Below are 23050 nucleotides of genomic sequence, written 5' to 3'. Positions count from 1 at the left end.
TTTCCCTACGTAACATCCAATTATTGAGTTTTATGTGAGTGAAGTGATTTTCACTCTGAATGCATATTAAAGAGAACACATGTTTTCGTTTTATGGATCTGTAACACTGAATCTTTACTAAAAGAGAATAAAATGCTTATGAAATGTTGTTACAGAGAGTGCACAGAAAAAGCACCCTGTGTCTTATTGCCAATTCCTTTGAGCAGTTATATCCCTATACCCATGAAAGTATCAATGTGCATGAATTTTCACTCAGCAGAGTTGCAGTGAAAATTACTGCTATACTGATAATCAGAATAACCTTAATATAAATGAAGAGAGAAGAAAAGACCACCCTCTCAGCCATGGTGAAGTATTGCAAAGTATGACTGTTAGAGAGTGAGTTCCTATACCCGCAGCTGAGAAAGGCTGCTGCTAGCAGACGTGTAATTCAGCAAAAAGACATGACTCCCATGCACAGTGCTAGCTGCTGCTGACCATTTTGGCTACTTCTGTAGTAGTAAATTAAACATGTCTGGGACTGTTCTCTGGCTAGCTGATAGAGAACAGCTAATGCCAATGCTATTAAACTCTCTTTCACTCCTGCTAGGAATGGTCCCCAGCCAGCGCTGACTCCTGTGTCATGCCCAAGAGTTGCTTGGTAGGGTACTAATTGGCATAGGCCAAAACCATGTCACAGGCTGTTGTGATCCTGGTATTCACTTAACAGCATTTACAGTTGATTTTCAGAGGCTAGGCATGTCTCTTGGTATATCTCTTGGGATAATTGAATTTATTAGCAGGAACATAGCCTAAACACTGAACTCAAAAAATGAACTAGCTGATGCCTTGATGTTCAACCTTGAGTTTATTAGGTGAGAATCTCTTATGTTTATTTCTTATCTATAACATGAACAAAAGCATTTCTGTACTTCACAGGGCATCAGGAGAATAAGCATAGTAAAGTCTAGGCATGGTATGATAGTGAGGCCTGTGATTTCTGTAATTAGAGAGAATAACTGCATCCCTTTCTGTCCCACACTGCTTGCTCCATTCCAGGAGTTGCAGGGAATGAAGCAGAGTAAAGGAGGATAACAGGCTGCCAGCTCTGGGTATCCCTTTGCCATCTGGGGAAATGTGACCATTTTTCAGCTCTGCTTTCTCTACCAGATTGTGGCTACTCTTTTGGATCAATATATATAATATAGAAAAACATGCCCTGCCTTTCCCCCATGCTGAAAAGCCAACATTTTATTAGTCCTACAATCCTTTTAATATAATTTGTAAAGGAAAAATCTCCTCTTTTTTAATAATCAGCCTGCCTAAGTTCCAGCCTGGAATGTGCTTTCATAGCCAAGGCAGAAGTATAAAACCACTGAAAAAGAGGGAAGAGATTTACAATGGAAATTCTGACAATCACTTTGCAATAATAGGGCTTGGAGACACCTGCTTTAATCAAGATGGTGTGAATATTTAAAGTGGTCTGTTTCTTGATTTTCAGTTCAGCTGATGAAATCATAATTTCCAGTGAAATAATTTTTTCTTAGGGATGCATGAGAAAGAAGGAAAGTGAAAGATCCTAATTTTCTATTCACTTGGTAGAAGTAAATTGGAGTTTCTTTAACCCTCTTGATTCCAGGGCTGGCAAATGGAGCTGAATGAACAACTTCCGGTTGGGAGTGGTTCTTTTAAGTGATAGTGCAGTGCAGAAATATAGCTGGTTTGGGATGGCAGCAAGGCAGGTAATATGAACATGGCATGATTTCTCTCCAACATGGGGATGATTAACTAAACTTTATTTGGATTTGGTAGTCACTGGTGTGCTGTAAATAATAATTTGGGCTTCTGAAGAAAGACAGTTGTTGACTGGAGAGGCTGACTCCCACTACATCAGATTTTATTTCCACCAGTAGTAGAGTGGTCCTACTGATTTTCAGGTGCTGCATCTTGATTCTTGCTATGCTGAATGAAGATGTGTTACTGAGGGTAACATATCCATAAGGACAGGTATACCTTTCCAAATACTGAGTTATATCTTCATGCAGGATAGATTAGGAAGCTCCACTTGCAGCCATAGTGCTATATCATTAAGTTCATCCAAGGATCGGCTTCAGCACCGCAAAATAGTTGATTTATTTAGTGAGCTATTATAGAGAGAGATATGACTGACAATAATGTGAAGGCTGCATGCACTGTGAAGTACAGCTCACGTCCTGTGAAGAAAACAGGGAAAAATGTATGACTCGGATAAAGGATGATGAAGTAAAAGCAAGTGTCCATAAAGAGTTAAAGTTCTCTAACGTACCAATGCACAGAGTAGGACAAGGTATATACCCTAATAATATTTATAATCTCAAAAGATTAAAATGCAAAGAGTATAGAGGAAAGGGAATGCTATTTTAGCTTGGTAGCTTAAAAATTAATTCTTTTCAGTACTACTCTGTTTCAGTGCTGTGCTACATTCTTTATTTCTCTAGTCTCTTGGTGAGTTAGCATAAATATAGTAAGACCCACCAGTGTCCTACTTCCAAGTTTATGTGAGCTTTAATATAAATTATAATGTTACAATATTTAGCCAAGTGGCTTTTTAGCTGATTTTCCCCAATTCATTCCCAGTTGCTTCACTGGCTAGTATCTATTATTTAGATAATAATGTACAGTTCCAAGAAGTAACATGCAATCTCTACTGGATGGAAAAGCAATTACTTTTTTGACTATGCCCTAATTGTACTGTTCAGTTCTGCCCTGCTTTATTTGATCTGATTTGACCTTCTTATTCTGTGACCATAGAAACAAGTTGCAACACACAAGGCACAGCAGTTAAGGATGTCTCTAATTCTCTCTACTGCTTCCTTGCTATTATTTCACTAGATTTTCCTCCTATTCAGGTCTTCAAGTTTCTTCACAGGTTTTGAAATGATCATTCTTGTAGTGGCTTTCATCTTTACTTATGCTTTTTGCTACTTGGTGGCTCTTGACACTTTAATTGGTGTAAACAAAATTCTTCTAAACAGCCATGATCAATGACCATTAACTTTTCTTCGATGCCCCAAACTGTCATACTAACATAATTTTCTGCTTTGATATCTGCAAATAACACTTGTTTTCCAGGTAAGCTATAATGGCTTGTCTGTCCTGGACTTGGCTTAGCTTTATAGTTTAGTTAAGATCTTGGATTTAAGAGGAAATTTGATAGTGGCAGAAGGTGAGAAATGCGCAAACTCTTTGGACAACAGAGGTAGAGTTCAAGATGGTCCTGATAAACTGTGGAAAGAAATTTGCAAAATTTCCAAAACCAATATAGATAAGCATGGAGTGCTATGACTAGGGAAAAAAAAAAGAAAAAGAACAAATATGGAAAAGGGAGTAAATTGTGATTAACATACAAAAAAGAAGTCAGGAGGCTACCTTAGATCATATCTATTGTACCTTAATAAGAATTAATAACATTCGTGTCTATACTATGGACAGGACACATTTTGTGGGTTCTGGTATATATGTCAGACACCTGCAAATCCACATTAGGGCAGGACCCACATGGACAAAAACAACTACCTCCTAAAAGCCCTAGCTCCATCCACAGAGAGTGTGTTTGTGCTTCACTGCTCTTTGAAGAACGATGATGACAGGCAACATCCTGCCATCCTACAAGCACTCGACACATACAAAATCCTGAAGCATCCGTTGTATGGATATCGCAAAAGAAGAAAGGAAATCCTGTTCAGAAATATACTAATTGGAGCATTGTACACATGAAAGGGGAGGTAATTACTTACTTCCCATGAGTATTTAATTTTCATCAGTCCAAGCTTCATCTTCACATGCAGCTATCACATTTCAAGAAAAACTGGTGAGAGTCCATAAAATAATATCAAGAAGCATAAGAATTTAGATCGATTCCCTGTGATGATGGTGATTGGTTTTGCTTTGTCTAAAATAGGGAAGACTAAGAAGGGGCATGATTACATCTTGTAATGTGTAAAAGATGCTGTAAAGAGGGCAGTGATTAATTGCTCACAATTAATCAAAATTGGTCACAAAAGATGTGAAACATGTTCCTTCACATTTCTGACTACAAGAACCACAGGAGGCTGGAACAATCTTCCTAGAGAGACTGCAGACTCTAGTGTATAGAGTTTAGGACAACGTACACCATCACATAGGTCTTGCTCCAGTACAGTAGGATTTACTGACAAAGTCTCTTCCAGCTCAATAAATGAAAAAAATGACAGTATGAGACAATACCACGATATTGTATTATTTGGCACTAGGATTGCATTATTTGTCTTTTAGGCAAGAAGACAGTACAGTGTCAACTGGAGCAGCATTTTTATGGATGACTCTGACCACTGCATTATGGAAAAATGGTGACGGAAAGGACCTCAAAGTACCCTTTGTTCCAGCCCTTTTAACTGGAGAAGATTCAAATACCTCTGCTGCTTCAGGAGTAGTGCAGAGCACTGCTTTACTTGTAATTCTAGATTGATTCATTCTTAGTGTTGAATCTGAACATTATTGTTACTTCCTTTTGCTGGTATTTTGTTCTTCAATCAAAAAATTTTTATTTAGCTTTGAGAATAGTTTACATCTCTGCAGAAGATGTATTACTACAGAAGAATTAACCTTGGGCCTGCACTTTGAATTTTTTCATAACTTCATTAAAAATATTCCAAAGGATGTAATTTTGACACAATTTCTTGACATCATCAATAAAAGGCGTATTATTTTAATGATTTTTTTTTTAAATTCATGAAATATTTTGGTCAGATATTTTGCTAGTAGAAAACTTCTGAAATGAGGAATTTCTACTAAAAAGGCAGTAGCAACAGAGAAGTTTTTATTAAGATATACCTTTTTCCATTTCTGCAATAATCTATATTATAAACATGTTGTAAACTTGCCCATCAAATTTTGTGCCTAGATTACACCACAACAATGACTGAAGATCATGAAAATAAAATCTTTTAAACTTATCAGAAAACAGAGGTAATGTTTCTTCCAGGATCTGAACACTATGTTAAAGGATTTAGTTTTATGAATACTTCTGTGAGATAACTGATGATGTGGATTTATACTAAGTTACTCTGAAGAAACTCCCTTCGCTCCCATGCTTCCTCTAAGCAAAAGGAAAAGTGATTTACTGCAATCACCATCATCAACAACTTTTCTTATATTTACCAGGGCCTGTGAATGTTTAGGACTGTTTTCAGACAATTTCTGCCCCAAAACTGATATTATAAATGCACACTCTGACTTGTTTTGCAATGAACTCTTTACGTAACTGTGCTTTAAAATTAATGGTTTATCTATAGAGAGCATCTCTGAATTAGACTGGTTGAGTAACAGCACTGGGTTTTTATGCTGTTGAGAGTCCTTGGTACTTTTTGTCATTGAAGCATGGAGTGGTGATCTCTAGAGAAGTGGTGTGTGTTTGTGTGTGTGTGCATGTGTGTTTGAGAAAAAGAGAGAGAGAAACATAGAAAAAAAGCAAAAAAAAGAGAGAAAGAGAGGGAGAAAGAGAAAGAAAAGGAAGAAAGATAAAAGAAAGAAAAGAAAGGAAGAAAGAAAAAGAGAAGAAGGAAAGAGAAAGTAAGTAAAAAGAAAAAAAAGAAAAACAGAAAATAAGCCCTCGTGTTTACAAATATTTTGCAGGTCTGCTTGTTCCAGCAGTGCTATTAGAGCCCACGCTAAGAGCTGTTTTGGGTCCTGGGGCAAATAGACTCTTCTCCCCCTCACTCCTCACCTGGAAAAACACCTGGGTGGTCCTGTCATGCCACTCCTCTTTCCCCAGTGCCCTCCCCCCTCCCTCCCTTCTTGCACTGTAGCACAGAAACCTTAAATGTGGAACAGCAGCGGCTGCCAAGAAGCAAGAGAGTCTGAACCAAGCAGAGGAGAGGGCTGCTGCTGGAGGAGAAGTGGTATCCCCCTGGCCCTGTCCTCCATGGGGAGTTGCCCTCTTCCTTCTATGTCATTCAAGCCTGCATCAGCCCCACTGTGTCTTGCCTTGGCTGGCCTTACACAGATATTAGTTCTCTATATGGTGTTGGCATCTTTTCATCAGCATATTCAGAGACAGCCTTACATTCCCACTGCACTTGCAGTGGGCCTGAAGATGAGGGCTTGGTCTAATTACTGTGACTTCATCGCAGGTGGTTGTGTCCATTTGGGCTGGAGCACAGCTCATCTGCTTTTAGCCAGCACTGCTGCCTGGGAGCCCCAAGGGAGCCCAGTGGGCTGCCTAATGATGTAACACAGCTTTTATGATTCTTCCCCACTTTCTTTCTTTAGTAGGAAACAAAATGGCACACCTCCTCATTTATACAAGTTTTTCAGAGTGGAATCTCCTCTATCTTGGAGACTGTGTTCTTGAACTCAAAATTAATTTTTTTTAAATCCACAGAGATCCATCAGATCAAAAAAAAATTCATACTGTCACATTTTAGTAGGTTGCAAATAATGATTTATGTGACTGAAAAAAAGCCATTTTGTACAAGAAGGTTTCATTACACTGTAGAAACACTGATCATGATATTTCCAGTCACACTGGAAAAGCTTGAGAATGGTGCCTGTGAGGTAGAACACTGAAAACACCCTCCTATTTTTCCTAAAGCATGAAGGGTATATTGATTCATTTTTTTAAATGAATCTCTGCTATATTCTACAAAACATAAGCTTCTCCAAGACAAGATGTTAATCTATATCTAATACATATATAAGGTTAAATACAGCGTGAGAGGCAATAGAGATTACTACAGTTCTCTGGTTCACTGGTTTAAGGGAGAGAAACCTAGCACAAATCTAACTGCACAAGGAAATTGCTGAAAGAATGGATGTAATAGAATGGATATAATAGAACAAGGTATTTAAAAATTCCATGCTCAGATGAATAATAAGCACTTCAAAATTATATCTGGCCACTGAGAAATATACACTTACTCCAAAGCAGCTACTGCTCTTTAACAGTCACTAGCCAGAGCATTTAATATCTGGCAATTTGATTTTTAGTATTAAGGTGACTTTGGTTTGAATATATCTAATACTGAATAATCTAACAGAATTTTAAAAAATAAAACTCTGTATTTCTGACTTGAAAGAAGGCAAATACTAGACTTTTCCTGAGCTGTATTAGAATAATCAGCTTTTGAGGATGGTGAAGGAAATACCTTAATACCCGAACGGTATGGCTGAAAAGCAAATATTGATACTTTCTGGGAAGCAGGATATAAAATGAAAGACAAAACAGATTTCTATTGCAGTGTATCTCAAGGATTTTTACAAGCCTGACAGAAGGCTGATTTGTTGTTCAAAGCACAAGCTGACAATCATTACAAAAAGGGGAAAAGACAGCTCATTTCTTTGCTGAGAAGATCAGCTTTCAGCATAACATGAGAAGAAAAGTTGCTAGATGGTTAAAAGTAATCCGTAGTGCACTGGGTCCAGGTTAACAAGTAAGCTTGTGTCTGTTGACCTGAACTGGTGCTTGAGAGGTGACTAGATCAAACATGATAGCATAAACCAGGATTTCAGAGACACAAAGACCAGTGGTCCCCTAGTGCTGCTGCTGTTTGATTCTGTGGCAAAACTCCCATTGATAGGAGGCCTGGCGCGTGCAGGACAAGTCAGGGACAAAAGGACCCACACTTTGCAATTTTAGGAGAGACATTTGCTATGCAGGAGAAGTCTGACTTGCTAGTCGAATTGTCGGAGGGGGATTCGAATTCACTAGTTGAAAAGAAATGATAAATGTATTAAGTTGTTCTGCACGCTGCGACAGATTAAGGGTAATCTTTTGAAAAGCTCCTACATCTTACTTTTAAGAGAGTCACTGAGGTGTTTAAAGGGGCTTTGGATCAGTGCCTTAGTTAACTGGTGTCTGATTTTCCCTGTCAGTTGCTCCAACAGAGTCATATGGCACGTCTGCAAGCTGTCTTGCTGCTCCTTGAGGAATAGCTTTCTGACTCGCATCTTAGCAGCTATGCATAATAGGAGAGGATTGTACTCTGCGCTCTAGGGGCTAAAATGTGGCATTTGTACCGCTAGTCTCTGCAAGTGGTATTAAACCAGTATGGGCTACAACGGGTCCTCTTGGGCCACATGAGATACCAGGGGTCTCTAGGTACCGAGACTGGAGCAGGTGCTCTTGCAGCGTGTCAGCCCTGTTGCCTTGCTGCATGAAACACCGCAGGTACTGGGCTTACAATGAAGTCATGGCACTGCTCCTTCTCTGCTCCCTGTCTCCCTTACAGCCTCCTCTTTTCCTCTTGTTGGCTTCTTCAGACATCTTCAAAGAAATGCAAAGATATTCTGCAAGAATATTATATGCAATGAAACTGTGTAAAGCAGTTATTCACAGGCTAGCACACACAGAAGACAGCTGGGAATCAGTGAGTGTTCGGCTAAGCACTTGCACGCTCGTCACCCCAATGAATGAGGCAACCAAGGAGCTGCTGCTGCCTTGTCCAGGGTTGGCCAGAAAGGGGTAGAGCCAGCACTCACAGCTCTCCCAGAAAACCCGCAGCACCAACAGGATGCCACTGTCTCCACTGATGACATTGACAGCTCAGCCTGAGTGAGACTCCTCTCTGGGACCTCACCACTTCAATCCAATGCGCCTGGCTTTGGTTGTGTTTTTCTTCTTGAATCCTTTCATTGCAGATCATCCCACCTAAGCAATCTCAACTTTGTAATTTTGGCCTTTCTCCTCTCTGTACAGTCATTCTCACAGCTCTTTCTCAGCAAAAGAAGCCCAACTTGGGACAGGGGAGAAGCTTGCAGTAGGGCTTACAGAGAGACTAAAACAAAAACCAAGGGGCATAGAAAACATAGAAACTGCTACAATGGGTGAATTGCACTAAAAGGGTGGAGGTGCTAGTATTTTCTTCTGCTTCTACACTGTTTACACATTGTACCACCTTCTTGGGATCTCTATTTAGTGCTAGCCTTGATTTTGACCATTGTCTTCAGATGACAAGGAAAAATTCTTACTTCTGTTCATTTGCAAAAGTATGCTGAAGGTTTGTTTTCCACACAGGGCCGAAATTGAGCAGGTAGCAGCTTCCTTGTTCTATATTCTAAGCATTCTTTTCAATTATATTCCACCCCCCAAACACTCTCCCGAGGTCATACCTCAACTGTTTGCCCATAGCTTTCTGAGTGTTTATATTTCTGGCTCTGTCTGAGCATAACTCAAACAGCACAACCAATGCTATCTAAAAAACCCTTTCTTGGTCTACAGTTCACCCCAATTCACTCAAGGCCAGCTGATTTGTGGTAACTCTCACAGCTAATGTGATGTAATTCATATTAGCTCAGCTGTTGGCGAAAGAGGAGAAATCAACCTGTGTTAGTGAAAAGTGGCTGACCTAAGTCATATTTGCAGTAGGGGATGAAAATACGTACCTGGACTGTTACTGGAGATTTAACAATGCATGTTTTTCTTTTTTTATCCAAACTAATTTTTTTAATGCGTTTATGTTTTTAGCTACTTATCAGCCTCTGTGTTGAATGGCACTTTGCAAAGCTTCAGCTTTACTCTAAATAATTCCTTCCACAGTTTTCATGTGTGGAGAGTAACCATTTTTGTACATGTTTTGCTCTATCTAAGCCTAATTTATCAGACTTAGTTATCAGTACTATAGTACTTATGCAAATAGAAAGATTGAATCATAGAGGCAATGGCTAATGCAATTTACATACAATTTACTGTGGGCAATATCAGTAAAATCAGTTCTATATAAAGCACATATCAATGCACTTGTTATTATGTGTGCTGTCAAAATTTTTTTCTGAGGACAGATTTTCAGAAGTGACCTTTGCATTGTGGATGAAAATGTGATATGCAAGGCCTGCTGAAAAGAAGAGCACAAGACTGCAAAAGAATTCATTATATCTATTGAGAAGAAGGGAAAAAAATGAAATAAAAAGCATACCACTGACGGTCCTCATGACAGGCAATCAGATAGGGAGGCTGAGTCCATTTGAAACTTGAAGGTGCCTCAGGAATTGAGCCAGTGCAATTCTCTACAGGTCAGCAGGGGATAATAAGAAAATCTGTCAAAGTTGAGGGAAGAGTCAACTTTCTAGACCACAAATCTGATCTGAGGAGAGTCGGGAGACAAAGAGTTCAAAAGGTTAATGTTACTATGCTTATTTAAGTGAACATTAACACTGTTGTGAGAAAACAGATGGAGAAGAACTGGGGAAGTTTTTTGACTGGTTAGGTTTATAAAACAGACGTTTTCACAGTGAAAGTGTAAGCTGAGGTCTTCTTTTTCACTGCTTAGAAGTAGTTTGAATTAATGGTCTCCAATCATCACAATTATGTGCTCCTGTTTAAGAAATCAGTGGGGAAACATCTGGTTGTACATAACATTCACCATCATGTCTTTCATCAGATAAATTAACAGCTTTGTTTTGCAGTGGCTGTAGAAAGAGACAAAAACGTTGGAGCACAATGGTGCTTACCATTTTTCTGTCAAGTTGGAGCCACTATTAGGGATGCTACTATCAGTGATGATCAATGTGAAGCAGACATATTTACTGGGAGTCTGTTCAAACACAATACAAGGGAACAAATGGCAAGGTGGGCCCATTTTGTGGATAGATTACAACCTATTGCTCACGACCAGCCTTTATTACATCCTTTTCTTTCCATCTGAAGAGAAGAGAAACCCAAATAACAGCGGGTTCTGTTGCTCTGATGACAGCTTGAGAAAAAGTAATAAGGAATTCCTACAGCTATAAAAACAGAGTGAGGAAAGGGAGCCAAGTTACCCTTGGAGCTGTCACTCTTTGCAAGGCTCTTTTCTTTTCACTTACTTTTGTATAATACTTTAAGGCTAAACAGCTATTTTTATAGCCAGATGAGGACATAACTCATTCTTTGAGGAGTCTTGGAGAATCGGCGAAGAATTTCTGGGAAACCTTCAGATGGCAAGTCTCATTTCTCATCTGCTCGGATACTGTGTATCTCAAATTTTCGGGCGTCTGAAATTATGGATTACCTCATGCTTATAGGATCTGTTGTTTGGGCTTAAGCTATGTCCAATTTGAACAAACAAGGAATCCCAAAAAGTGTTGTTACACAATTTATTTTTTGTAATAATTTGTCTTTCATAAACAAGGCAACAACTTGAAAAATACTACACCAGAATACATGAATTGGTTTGGAAAGCACAGCCATTTCATATTCTTCATCCCTTTGCATCCTATTTTAACTTTTTGTTTTCTTTCTTATAATGCAGGAAAAGCCAGAACTGGATGAATATTGAACAACAGTATTCATGAACATTTGCAGGAATTTGAAATGGCTGTTTGATCTAACCATATCAAGGCCCCTTGTTATCTGCTGCTCCTGCGGTTTAAGACAGAAAGGTTTTTGTTCCTGAGGAGGTTTGAGGAATGGCTGATTTGTGTGAATACCCGTATTTGCATGCGAACGAGGCTATTCCTTTACAAACAAGAGCCTTCATTATTCCTCTGTTTAAAAGGCTACACTAACCCAATTAGTGAGCTGGAAGAATATCCCGTGACTTAACTAACCAATAACATGCTCCAAATAGGAGGCAGTGAATACTTAAAACTGCACAGTACCTGAACCCCCAAGTTGACGTTTCCCAAACCTTTGAAAGTTGAACCCTGCCTTAAGGAAAACAAGAACAATTGCACTCTTCCCTCCCACATGTTGTTAAAAGCATACCAAAAAGAACAGACACTCAGAAAGGTCTGTGTGGATCTGCATGTTCAGATACTTACTCTCCTTCCATGCTTTGAAGAGTGTAGAAAACAACTTGGTTTTGATATTTAAAACAACTTATTTAACTACTCTTGAAATGAAGAGTGCCATCATACCTTGGAGCCACTGCTTTAGGCTTTCTGCCGACTCAGGCAGGTATCAGTTACACTCAAGCAAGATCTACTTTAAAGCCAATGAAAGAAAAGCTGAGATAAGAGAGCAACTGAAAGACTGAGACTGTACCACTACAGATTTCCTCATGCATTGCTCGTAGTCTAATGTAGTCCACATCTGATGATGCTGAGAAAAGTTAGTCTACTCACATAACTTACATAAAATGCTAATTTAATACAGTAACTACATTCAAAAATAAAAGGCAAGTGCTCAGAGGAATCAGCAGGATCAAGAAGCATTTCACATTTTGGATATCAGTCTCAAAGCCTATTCACAAATGATCCTCAAACAGAAAAAAGGTTGTATATGCTATGAGTATTACTGAGGATGAATAATCTACCCAGCTGTGCTAAGTAGCATGAGAAAAAAATGAGTGCTTAAGTTATTTCTGGCTAAGTTATACTATATATAAGGAGGTTTATGTGATTTAGGCAAGATCTGGAAAAATAACCAAACTTCTGAATTTATACTCAAGCTTCCACACCTCTGGGTTCAGAGTAACAGTTAAGATTTATAGAACCTGGCACAAAATGAAAAAGCATGCATTGCCTGCCTAATCATCAGTACTCCCAACCCTTTGCACAGCTGCTATTTACCTCCTCCTCCTCCTCCTTTTTTTTTTTTTACTCTAGGGGTTTCTTTTCCATCCTCCTCCAGCCTAACCCCTAGGATATTTAATTAATTTTCAAAATTATCCTCTTTTTATCTCAGCTTCTTTAATAACTATTATTTCTTTACCCCACACTGTTCACTTTATCTTATCATGTGGCTTCTTACATCTATTCTGCAGATGCGTTTTCAGGGCTCTTTGCAGCTTTGCCCCAGCACCTCATCTTTCATCACCCTGCCTCTTTGTTCCTCTTTATAGTGCCTCCTCTTCATACCTTGTTGCTGCAGCTGAACCCATGACACTTCCACACTGTTCCCTAGGCCTAGGAGAAAAGCAAATATAAAACAGTTGAATTCCAGGAGATGATGTTGGCATGAGAATGTATACAGGCCCTGTATTAAAGCACTGGTAAAACAAGACCTCCGTGTTAGCTGTAGAAATACAACACATAGGCCTCATTCAAGATAGGATTATACTATGTCTCTGGAATTTGAACCTTTGATTTTTTGGCACTGACATCTATCTTCAACAAGTATTTGTTCCGTGTTTAAATCAGAGAGAACCCATGTATCTTATAGAAGTACTTTGATGACAAAATGACCTATCTTAGCAAGGTAAAAAAATTCAATGACTGTGGTAGAAAATTTTCCTCATTTTCCAAGCTACCTACCAAAATCTTCAGATAAATGAGAACTAGCTGCAAGACAGAGACCACGTAGCTCAGAGAAACAGAGGAAAAGTATCTCTGGAGTTGTTTAATGGAGGAGGAAAAATTAATACAGATTCCATATGTCCTTTGCAGGGTGTTGTGTTGCTGGGATCTGTGATGTTGTCCCCATAAGTTCCTCCTGACTTCCTTTCTTTCACAGACCATGATATGATCACTCAGTTGTCCTGGAGCATCACTGATTGCTTGCAGTCAAATGACGTAGCTTAGAAGTTAAGCTTGATCTTAGGACAAACAGAAAAGCATGACTATTAGCAAGTAATCTGATCTTATTTCCTTTTCCTTCTGTTCTCTTATCTTCTTTTACTTTTTAAAAAATTAGCCAGAGTTTATAAGCATAATGTGTTGGATTTAAATGACTTATGCTGTTTGCATGTATTTCAGAATTCCTTCTTTGTTTGACTAGTTTCAGATTCTCTGCTGAAATAACGTAACTGCATAATTTTCAGGTCAGTCTTGTCTTTAGCTCCACAAAATACCTTTCAAATGGCTTTACTTTAAGATACATTAATGAAAAATATTCCAGTGTATGAAGTATTCATACATCTGGTTTATCATAGCATCTCTGTATCTTTCAATCTTCAAATGAAGCGAGGAGGTTTAAGATTTATAAGCTAACCACAAACAATCATTCAGTTGTTAAAGAAAATAGTGCATAGAACTGCTGCACTCTTCTAGCTTCATTCATTCAAATTGCTTTCTCAAAAACACCTAGAAGGTTCCTGTTTCTGGCTCAACCTATTCCTCTGAGCCCAAGTGATATCAAGATGTAAGCATTGGATGTTTTCTTTCCAGCTCCCAAAGTCTCCAGACAAGAAGAAAAAGCTTGTTCTCCATCATTTCTTGAGCTTTGAAGAAAGGCTTAAAATCTCCCATTCCTCTTCCTTGGTGTGAACCAGATTACTCGAGGACTTCAGCTAGTCCCAAAATGGTATTAAAGAGCAAACAGTTTATACTATTTTTCTACTTCCTCTCCTAGGTTTTTCTGGAAGTTTTGGAAAATTTGTCATGCCTTCTTCAGAAAGTCTGTCCCAGCACAGTGGGAGACCTGTACGTGTCATTTATACCTGCCTCATGTGAAACCTCGGAACTGCAGAGCAAGAAAGCAGGATGGGATTATCTCACTGAAGACTGTTCCCATCTTTTCTTCAAATGTTTATGTAGATTCCCGTGTAAACTATTTCAGCTACTGAATGGACAAGGATGTGTGTAGCCACTGCAAAACTCATTCATCTGCTAAGGAGAAGGATTCTGAGCTGCCTTTCCCCAGCTCCCAACCTCTGTGTATCTCCTCTGAACTTCTGCCAGCTACAGCATGGATCTGTATCTGCCCCATTTCCACACCCAAAGTTCCAGTATTTGAGGCTGAGAGAAATATCTCCTCCTCCCTTTGCATCAGTGCTTCCACAGTAAAGTGGCTCTTGTAAAGCAAATGAAGGTTTTTGGTTGAGGGTGAATTGCATCCTCCTTCTAAAGAAAATGGAGATGCACTAGAAAGAGAGTCATAGCTATAATTAATGAGCAAGTTACACTATTTTGCTCTGTTAAAAAATGATCAGGATAGAAACAACAGAAATTCCCCAAGCACTAGCTTAATTGAAATCTCCAGGTCAGCTTTAAATCAGGTAACCTTCAGGTTACGGAGGACATTGCTAAAGGAATTCAGAAACCCCCAACAATTAGTTCTGGGCAAACCTGGACATTTCAGTTCCTTCATTGGAAATACATCTGAAATGAGCAACTCCTCCCAGAATGCAGTCTTGATCCTGCACTCTGATTTATGATCTTACAGAGATTGAGGGTGTAGGAACAGCCCTAGTATTTCTTTTGAAACAGCCCTTTCCACTTCATTTCATTTAACTTAGAGCAGAACTGGGCACTGCTCCTGATTGAAACCTTAGGGCATTTCTGAAGCACTAATAAGTAACTTAATTAACAACAATGAACATTCTCTGAACATTCAGAACTGAAGCATAATGTTAATTTCAATAAAAGAAATGAAACTTTTTCTTTTTACTGTACTCAATGAAAAACTAGCTTTGCTCTTACTATGTTAATAGCAAAACTACTATTGATCCCAGAGTAGGCAGGACTTCACTTTTTGTTTTTAGTACAGCATGTTTTCAAATGTTAGTTTAGCTTGGGTAAAAATAATCTAGAAGTTACAGTTGTCATTAGTATGTGGAAGGTGGCCCTAATATGTATGGAAACCTTACTGTGGTCCATGGAAAGTGGATATTGATGATTTGGTCCAGGGTGATTACATTTTGATTCATGTTCTTAACCCCAAATAAGCGCCTTTTGCAAAACTGTAGTGAAAAGAGTTTAAAGCAATTTACAGCAACAGCAAAAGACTCCACTGGGGAACAGCAAGGCATCTCTCTGCTTTCTGCCTCTATTCCCACAGGGCCAACTTGAAATGCCTTGGGGGAAGGACAGGCTATTCTGGCTGTGGGAGCTGTTCTCCATGGCATCATTAGTCACTAGCACAGCTAAGCATCGTTCTGAAAATGTTCTAACTTGCACAAGAAATTGATTTGTATGTAGGAGCTTCCATGACCAAAGAAGTGGGGGGTGGTGGGGAACTAGTGGAAAAATAATCTTTCTAAGGTTCATTAAACACTTCTCTGACACTCTAGGGCTCTAGTACTTAACGTATCACTGAAAATTAGATGAAGAATTTTATTTCCACTCCCTTGTATCAATCATTCTGGTTTCCCGTGCAAACACAGACATTTTTGTCATTAGGCTAAAAATAAAACCTTCTGAGAACTCAAACAACTGGTCTGTCTAGTTCTTTTCATACAATGTTTTTGCTGGTAGTAGCAGTAACAGGATGTGCTGACCATTTCTCAGTGTAATAATCTGGTCTAGTCACTGATATAAACAACTTGCCCTTTGACCTTACAATTTATTCACAGCAGGCCTAACCTAAGACATCGTACGTAACAAAAATATTAAGAAATAATTTACAATTATAGACATTCCCTTGCCTGTGTTAAATAAAGTGAAATAATATCACAAACAGACCTAATGATAGGTGTCTTTTATAGTACTGACTAAGGTAATACTGTTATCACTGTTGCTTCTCCAATTATATTTCGCATAAACACCTGAGCATGGTTATAGCTTTCTCCAGTGCATGAGCCACAGGAGTCTAATGTGTTGTGGAAGAGGTATGCCCACATTTGGGGCAACTAAATCCTTCCTTGCAAATTGGTCATGCTAATAACTACGATGTATGCATATGAAGGAGAATTAAAAAAGAGTTTGTATGGGGTTGTGGTTCCACTGTCATTTCCCTTCTCCCTCCCTTATTTCCTCTTTATTCACCAAAATCTCATCAAGTCTTTCACTGCTCTCCTCCCCTGCTGACTTAAGGAAATGTTTTTGAATGGTGCTCTCTGAGTTAATTTTAGGATTTAGGTCGGAAGGGTCCACGTTTCTGTTTCCATCCTGATCAGGAAATACAAAGCCACAGTTTGTATTCATGCCTAGGTTTGCAAAGAACCATTTCCTCAGCACTTATTTTAAATCTTGTTCTTCTGGGAGAAAAAAACCCTTCCAATTTGAAATCAAGCCAAATTAGTTTCCCCTTCCTGAAGTATTTCTTGTGTTTCCAGAAAAAAAAAGTTGAAAATCCGTAATACATATTAATCCTACTTGCAGATCTATATGGACACTCAGGTTTTGTTGAGAAAAATAATCAGATTAGAAATAAAATTTCTGAACCTATCCCATACACATTAGGCCACAAAGGGAATTTTAGTTCGACTGCAAAACCTTTCCCTGAATTGTACGAATATGTTTTTAAAGTGATTCATTACTATAATGAGTTGTAACAAAGAGTGTGACTGTGAAGAACTGCCACTTTACTCAGCTACTCTATCCATCCTGTGGGCTGAGCATTTGCTGTATTTATAAGGGCTGTGCCCTTTATATTATTTTGGCAGCCTCTGTAGTTAGGCTATTTAAAGCAAAAACTGATGTCTATGGGGAGACTGGGTATGAGACAATGTTTTATGCTGCACAAGCCAAAGGCTTGTAAGAATTTCTTGTTCACACGCATTACTAATGCTAATGCATTAACAGACTGTGGTGAAATATTCATCATTTATAAATAAACTTTACAAATAGTCCCACAGAATATATAAAGGAAGCCTGAAATTATAGCCAGAAGTAGGGGTTTACATCCCACTAGCCCAGTGCAGAGACGGTCTATGATGGATCTTGTCAGAGCTACAACCCATGCCAGGGTGTATCAGGCATCACCTACAAGCTGGCTGATCTCTGTAATTTTAACACATCAGAGAGAGAAAAATCTGGATACAACTTCAGTCTGGGGGTGAAAGATGGTAGCTTTGATTCTTTTTGCTTATGCCAACACCATGACTGTTCTTTTCTGGGAGATGCTGAGTTCAATGGAGTTGCCTGAGCACGAACCCTGTGCAACTAAAGGGAAAATCAGGTCTGGTGCCCCCATGAGAGCTGGAATAGATGACAAACCTTCTTTAGCTTATACCTCTTGAGGGGAATTTATGGAATACAGGATATGGGGGATTTATTTGGAAACCATATGGAAATATTTATGTGTTGTATTGGTGGGTCTGGGATTAATATAAGAAAATATGATACTACATATTTGTTGGCAGGATGGTGTTGGAGTGGAGGTCTCATCTTTCTATGGGTCCATTCAAAATTGTCTGGGGCTTTTTTCCAATACTGTAGTGTATTGGGGACCAAACTTTTACAAGATAAAAGGAATCATATACAGCTCAGTTGAAAGGCTGGTTTTCATAAAAAAGAGCAAACAACAACAACAAAGTAAAGATTTTGGCCTGGAATAAAGTATATGAAATTACTTCATCACTTCAGTTAGTGTTGTCATGCCCTACTGAAGTAATTTTTCCAGGAATCACTCATAACTCGTAATTCTGGTAAACAGTTGCCTTATGCCCATGCAGTCTCTTTCCTTTTCTGCATCAGAAGCACTAGACTGACATGACTTGATGTCAGATTAGATCTGACTTTCCAATTTCACTCTGTTTGCTCAACTTGAGGGGCAATTTAAGCAGGGGCTGCACTGGTGGAAGAACCCAAGGAAGAATGCAGTCTGTGGTCTCACCCAGAGCCTCTGGAAGTACACAGCGAAAAGCCAGCCCTCTTTCCACCCAAGCTGGCATAACACACCTCTCTCTACTGCTGGAGCTATTTGGGTTTCAATCTACCACAGCACACAGGTTCCTGTGTGAAGCCTCACTGTACCTTTGCCTGTAGGTAAAAGCAATGTCAGTTTTCCTTGTAGAGATTGCAACTGAGTTAGCTGCAGAGATTTAATAAAGAATGATGACCTGTGAGGCTTCTTCTTTTCTTTGAGCACCTGTAAAAGATGATTAATTGTTCCCTTCAGAAATATTTTTGAGAAATGTTTTCTCACCTTCCTTTTTCCACCTGTCTCCTCTGAGACTACATCCAAACTTAGAATTTGTCACACTATGTAGGTGGTGGAAATGCCTCACCTGCTGCCACAAAATTGCACATTATTTGGAAAAAGAAAGTGGAAAACCACTTACATAGCAAAATAAAATGTGTATAGACCTGCACCATAAATTGTAACAGACAGTCTCTCTGTAGATTCTTCCTTTATCTTTAATATTATCAAAATGTAGAGAATCAGATAATATTCTCAGATACCTTTAATGAAGACAGGAGATAAACAGAAGGGCCAGTTTGGACAATGTTGCTGAAATTTCAACTATACAGAGCCCTGAGGCTATAGGGGCTTAATTTTTCCTAGAATGGGAGGAAAAGTTAGTGTGATATTTGCTGAGAGGAACATACATGTTGATTCATGCTAACTAGGAGCCCTGTGGTGATGGTGATATGAGTCTTCTGGTGAAGACAGATTAGAAAGGGGCAGATTGTTGTTTTGGCCAGGTGTTGTTTTGGCCAAGTAGGACTACATGATTAGCATCCCCAGTACACTTGTAGCTTGCACTTCAGCTGGAAAGTACCTGTCTTCCACTGGGAAGACTGAATTTGCAATAAAGAGGACTATGCTAGAAACAGTGAAAAGCTCTTGAGGGAGGGAAGAGAGCATCAAGTTAAAAGGGAGAATGAGGCTTAGGAAGGGCTGGTCTTTCCTTAGACAGTCTTGGTTACTTGGGCATATCTGTGGTGAACAGCTGACACTCAGGTCTGAGTCTCTCCTGCCAGGGGACTCCATGGAGGAATTCCAGGTCCTGCTGCTATAGCAAGAAAAACCAAAGCATAAACAACTCCAGGATCCTAGAAAGCATGGAGCTAGTCGTGACCTAGAACAGTGACTCACAAGAGGGGAAGGTGCCAATGCTCAGGCAATGTGTCAGGCATAAAGTTTTTTGGCATTGCACCCTAGCTGGTGCAGATACTTGGCCTTTTGAAATTTGGTGGAGGTGATGTAACACCTAATGCATGCTGCGCCTCCAAAATTGCTGGAAGCTGCATTTTTCCTGAAAAAAGTAACACATCCTAAAAGTGGGTAAAAGATTCCATTTTATGAGTGTTTCTGACAAATAGCAACCTGGGGACAATTCAAAAGATGGCATGCTTAGGGAATGAGACTCCTGAGGAGGCTACTATAGCTAATATTGTTGCCTGGGGAAGCATTCAAAACATATGTACTAAAATAAACACTGCCTGCTTACATGCAGTCTTTTCTACTGGTCCAGTTCTTTCATAGGAACACTGGCTTCTAGGTTTAATCCCCTCAGACTTCAATAGTTTCTTTTTTCTTTTCTGTTTTCCACAGCTTTTCAAGAGCATCATCTTTGGCCTTGTCTTTTATAGCAGAAGACAGGTGGTTTCTATTAATTGCTCACTGGTCACGAATGAACTGGACCTCACTAGTCCTAGGCTTCCTACTACTAGGAGCAAGCTGGCTTGTTACAAGGTTGTTTCCACCTTTATCATGATTTTGGCTGACTTCCAGTATATGCTGTAAATAAAATGGTAGGCATATGTGCTTATTTCCCTAGTAAATCATAGAAGAACATGTGTGCACTGTATATGCTGCTATTGGCAATTTTTATGCAATGTGCTCTGCTTCCTTTATTATAGCAAGATATAGGTTATAATAGACTGCAATATTCAGTCATTTATCCATGTACAGATAGATCTTCCTAGGTGTTCAAAGCTTTTTACAAGCTTTTTGGTAGGTCACTTTTTTGTATGGGATACACTTTAATTTCAAGCCAAAAAATAAAATCCTTCAAAGTTACTTAACAGAATCAGTAATCCTTGTTTCTCCAGTGCTGCTGACTTTATAATCCTTCATTAAACAGATCAATGCATTTCCATCACATTGTTATTCTTACTTTACTGAGAAATTAATCGTGTGTCTATCTCTTCTGAAAATTGCATAAACCGGTAAAGAAAAATCAAACTTAGCCTTTATGTTTCTTTCATATCTGAAAGAAAGTACCTTATAGAATTTCTGTTAAGATCTGCAATAAATATTAAGATTCAAATACTTCTACTGTAAGGGGAGCTCTAAGAAGTCTCCTTCAGAAAGACTGAGTTTCTCTGAGCCACAGAAGGCTCCAAGATTGTTACTGAGTGACTACAAAATCCAGTTATTTCAACTGAATTGCAGTTCTCAGGGTTTGACCTCAACTGTGACTGAATGTTACAAATAATATGGTATGCACAATGGAAACAGCAAAAAAAAGTCAGTAACAGTGAGATGGAAAAAACCTTAGAGAAGTAAATTTCTATGAACAGGCTGGTGTTCATAGTCCTATCCAAATTAGCTTTCTGAGTGCTGCCCTTTACTGCTATGAAAAAACCCCAACATTCCCACAAAAACTTCAGTATAAACTCTGCTTGTTAACCTGGCTGCCACTGACATTTCCTCCCTGGGTCTCTTTGCTCTAACCCTCTAGAGAACGGCTCCCACTGTAATCATCGGCAGTGGGGAATAAAGCCACAATGAATCAGGTGAAGTTCAACAGGGTTCTAGCACTTATGAACTTAAAAGGTCACCAAAAGAATTGCTTATGTTTAATCCAGCCACATCAACAAAGAAAGATGTTTTGAAGGGAAGCACTAAAGAAATATTCTGAAATACCTTACAAGAATAATAATATTCAAAAAGGGAAAATATCTGTTAACTTGTCATCTTATTCTATGGCTGAAAATCTTTGATAGAAGATGTCCTTTTTCACTAGAGGTAATCTGTGTTCGATTCTGTTATTCATCTGAACTAGACTTAGCAAGAGTGTTTCTTTTCCTTGATTGTAAAATTTATAAAAGAAGCTTTACTTGTGAAAAGCAGCTATTGGGATTAATTGTTGCGTCTTGCTAGTTGGATCTTTAAGATTTGGTATAACCTAATTTACAAAGAAAATTTATTATCTGGGAAGTTTCCTGATGTAAAATATCTCTTTCACTTTTGTTAACAGGCCTCAGATGAAGAACTGTAGTTATTTACCCATGACAGTTATAAAATACTTAATTCCATCCTCCTCATTTATATAAAATTTCATTTATATTTACTTAGTACTTGTATAAATTTATAATAATAAGTAGAAATAAGTAAAGTGAGGAACTTGTTATTCTATCATATATACTCTAAATTATGTAGAAATTGATCAAATGAATGAAATAATATTTACTTTTGAACATATCTGTCATTCTTTTGCTTAATTTCAAACAACTTAGATTTAGAAAAAGGAAAGAGAATTGGAAGAGGAAGTGATTTCTCAGGTCAGTTTTTTATTGTAAATAACGAAAGTAAACTGAGAAACGTAGAGGGTCATCATGGCTTGGATTACAGGAGTCTTTCCCTCTATCTGCTGAGTCCTGTGTGTTTAAGGCACTTGCTGGTCTTTTATAGTGTCTAGGAATAGCTAAATGAGTTAAAAAACCAAACTACCTTGGTTATTTGCAAAGATCAAGGAAGGATTTTGTTTGTTTATATTTGGAGAGAGAGTTTGAAAGATTTTAAAAGGTGACAAGCCAGTCAGGAGGTTTTGGAGTGCTGAGGAGATCCTTGATAGCTGATAATTCAAAAATTACTTCATCAAACAAGGCTGGCAGGCATCTTTTCACTCCTTTGAACCTTCAGTGTTGATAAGAAGGTTTTATAAGATGTTATTTGCAAGAAAATTTGTTTTTCATGTGTCTGATTTATAGGTAGAGGATTTTCAGTATCAGGGATGTAACAAAAACTGGCTGTGTCTTCATTTGAACGAAGGACTAATATCAGTGTCACACAGATCTGCCTTTCAGCAGTTTTATTCAAAAATCCAGTGGCAAAAAAAATATCTCCAAGTCACTTAGAAAACTCTGTCAGTAGTAGTTTGCATGTGTATGTGTGAAACCAAGAACTTCATAGGAACTTTGTAATTAATGACTAAATATTTTGAAAGATCTTGTTAGTAGTAACCCAAGGAGAAATGAGGAAAAAAAGGTGGTGCATCCACATTTCACCAGCAGGACAGATAGTGACTTTACAGAACATGAAGATGTTTCAAGTTATTTCTAAGCATTTTCTCAGATGATGTGAATGACTGGATCCTGGAATACTTCACTGAAGGCTGCTTTTGTCAAACACAGAAGAAACAAGAGAAGTCTGACCTCTCTCTTTGGTTACAGAAAATTTTATATTTGCTAGGATTATATAATTTAAACATTTTCTATAACAGGCCAAGCACTAATGTTATGAAGTCACTGAGTGTATGTGTATTGAAGAGGTCATACAGTGCTTCCAGCCAGTAGCACCAAAGATTTTCTGGAGACCAAAACAGTCACTGTAAGACAACTGAAAATTGATCTTTCCCTCTAT

Source organism: Mesitornis unicolor, unplaced genomic scaffold, assembly GCF_000695765.1.
Source record: "Mesitornis unicolor isolate BGI_N332 unplaced genomic scaffold, ASM69576v1 scaffold2609, whole genome shotgun sequence".
Lineage (NCBI taxonomy): Eukaryota > Metazoa > Chordata > Aves > Mesitornithiformes > Mesitornithidae > Mesitornis > Mesitornis unicolor.
This window is presented reverse-complemented; position numbering follows the sequence as displayed.